The 2,808-nt window shown below is 39.1% G+C and overlaps 1 long non-coding RNA gene across 1 annotated transcript; it reads right to left on the bottom strand.

Annotated features, from left to right (window-relative positions):
* Positions 1 to 212: 212 nt before the first annotated feature.
* LOC124220561 (uncharacterized) lies at positions 213 to 1,851 on the bottom strand. Its single transcript, XR_006883616.2, has 3 exons — positions 1,557 to 1,851; positions 1,076 to 1,312; positions 213 to 996 (listed from the first exon to the last, which is right to left on the bottom strand). It is a non-coding gene; the product is annotated as an uncharacterized lncRNA (long non-coding RNA).
* Between the last annotated feature and the right edge of the window lie 957 nt (positions 1,852 to 2,808).

The raw sequence follows: 2,808 nt of genomic DNA, 5'->3' as shown, positions 1-2,808 counted from the left end.
TTTTTACTAAAGATCATAACTGTAGCTGTAATATTTTCAATACTTCAAGAAGTCTTTGAGTTTGTTAATTTCATGGAGGCAAAGCTATTTAAAAACAATACCACTTGAAAAAAAATTGAGGTCTAGTTTAGAATAAAGATTTTTCGCGTTTTTATTTTTTGTTCAGGTTAAAAAAGGTGAATATTTTTTATAAAATAAAGTTATACTTTACAAACACAATTGAATATTTCTTTATGTACAATCAATTGTAAACATTATAGTTGAAGGAATGTAAATTCGAAAAATTGGTGATTTTGAAAAATTAACGACGGAGCCAGGAATCGAACCTGGCGTCTAGAGATGCTTGACCGGAGCCTTACTCCTATGAGCCTATGAGATTTTGATGAAATAATATCTGTGCATTGAAGATATTAAAGAAATGAAATGACATGGAATTTTGAAAAAGGTACGCCAAGGCGGTACGTCGGAGCGTAACACCGCCCTGACTCTGTTGTCGTTAATTTCTCTCATCACCTTTAAACATTATACTTGTTGGCAATTTAACCATAAACATCATTCCATATTCTGTATTCTATTCTTCCGCATCACGGAAGTTGGTAAATCTTTCTCTCATAATTTGTTGTTGAATTCGTTGAGCCAAAGCGCGTGGTCCTCGTCTGTTGTATTCTTCATCTTGATCCATCGGATCAACATCATTCTCTACAGGATGAGCTATCGGTGCTAGTTGTTCATCATCTTCATTGTTTAATCGTAGTTGCACTCTCATGTTGTGCAGTACTGCACACGCATTAACAATTTTCGCTGCGAACGCTGGTTCGTGCATCAAGACTCGCTGGTATGACAAGCATCTCCATACAGATTTAAAAACTCCAAAAAACCGCTCGACGACGCTTCTAGCCTTACATAGTTGTTGTGTATATTGATGTTGTCGCGTATCTTCAGGAAAATTGGCCAGAGGTGTTAACAGCCAAGGCTCCAACGGATATCCAGCATCACCTGATGGAAAATATGTTGATTTAGAAAAAAGTAGACTAAATATAATATGCATATTATGTATATAAAACTCAAACTGAACCTATGCTGCTTTGCTGAACAGTGAAAAATATTTTCGCTTTGACTGCGCTTAAGGTGTTAACCAAGATTCATCACAGCTTCTTGAGGCAGGCGAAAAAGGCTGAGAAACTCTTCTCGTGGTAGCTGAAAAGGATTCTGAGCATCTCTCAGTCGCCTTCTTTCCACACGACGTTCGAGTCGACGTAATCTTTCCTCAAGAACGAATACATCCCAAGCAAGGTATTCGATAGCCATGATCCTTTGAGATTGAAGATAATCAAAGAAACAGCGTAAATAATAGATTTAATAGTAGAAATGAATTATTAATGAAATTAATGAATAATTATATTTGTGGAAGCAACTTTGTGGGTTCTTCGGAGCAACACTACAATTTATAGGTTATGTTATTCTTTTTTAGAAAATAATGAAATCTATTCTACAATTTTTTCTGAAGTCAATCTGCATTGATAATTCCTAATTACTGCAAAAGTCAACTTACTTACTTGTTATTTCAAACGTCGTAATTATTTTTCACTTTCGGAGCACTTTTCGAAGCACTTTCTCGGAGTCGAGAAAAATATGGGAAACGCACACCACTCCTCTAGCTCGTGTGCAAAGTGTCGTTATAATCGTCGTTATAGCGTACCGAGGGGGTCTCTGAGCCTCGCTATCCGCTCGCACCGTAACGACATCATAACGACACTTTTCGTTACTAATAACGACAAAACTCGCTAAGAATAGTGTACAGAATCGCATTTGTCGTTATAATAGCGACGCGGTCGGTAGCATAACGAAACTTATCGTTATGAGTCCATAACGACAGCATAACGAGTTACAGAATCGCGCTACTGTATGTAAAACCGTGATCGGGCCTCAGGGGCGGTGGTGGCGTCACCTGGCGGATGTCTTTCAAAATTCTACCTAAAAATCATGCTGGTTGTAATAAGTCTATGGCACGGTCTTATTGTGACGTCGGAACGGTACCTAGTGGAAATCTCCAGATGTTAGACACCGGAAACATTCACACGCAGCTACAGCTTGACTCACATCAGTAGTTTGGGTCACCAATTACCGATTAAGTATTGAAATACACCGGACAACGGTCATTCTGTCGCTCTAGTCGAACGAACCGAAGAGGGAGAAATTGTTGGATAAAAGATTTAATTTGGCTTACCTTTTTGAGAATATTCTGGATGCGATGACTTGTAGATTGGTGAGAGGTTTTAGCGGAATAACTGACCTTAATATTTGGATATTTTGACTAACTTGGTTTATTTTATAAGTTTGATATTTAAAAGTCACAAACGCAGAGTTACACAGTGTAAGATCTTAGACTTAGTAAAAATGGAGTTGAAGCTCGCTGAACTTTTGGGCAGAGTAACGTTGTATTAAAGTTTAAATGCAAAAGGCTAAAGGATTTTACCGCGAGACTGTACCGGAACTAGATGACGAATCTGGAGGTAGAAGACAAGAGAGCGATCGAGTGATCGGTCGCCCTTTTTATAGGGGTCGATCGTTGCGCAGAACGATCCCCCTCTCTAGTTTTTTGGTCGCCTTTGCGCACCTCCCCTCTTTTCTAGGAATTCTAATTAGGGCACGACATCTTCGCCGCATGCACGCCTGTGATCTTAGTTCTTTAGCTATTACTATATTGTAGATTTTTACGTATGGTATATCGCTGCTTGGTGCGGTGGTGTAGGTGCGTGGACTTGGTTCCGTAGTTCTCCGAACTGCGTGAGCTTTTCGTTGTGTCGC

This window comes from Neodiprion pinetum, chromosome 5, assembly GCF_021155775.2.
Source record: "Neodiprion pinetum isolate iyNeoPine1 chromosome 5, iyNeoPine1.2, whole genome shotgun sequence".
Lineage (NCBI taxonomy): Eukaryota > Metazoa > Arthropoda > Insecta > Hymenoptera > Diprionidae > Neodiprion > Neodiprion pinetum.
This window is presented reverse-complemented; position numbering and strand designations above follow the sequence as displayed.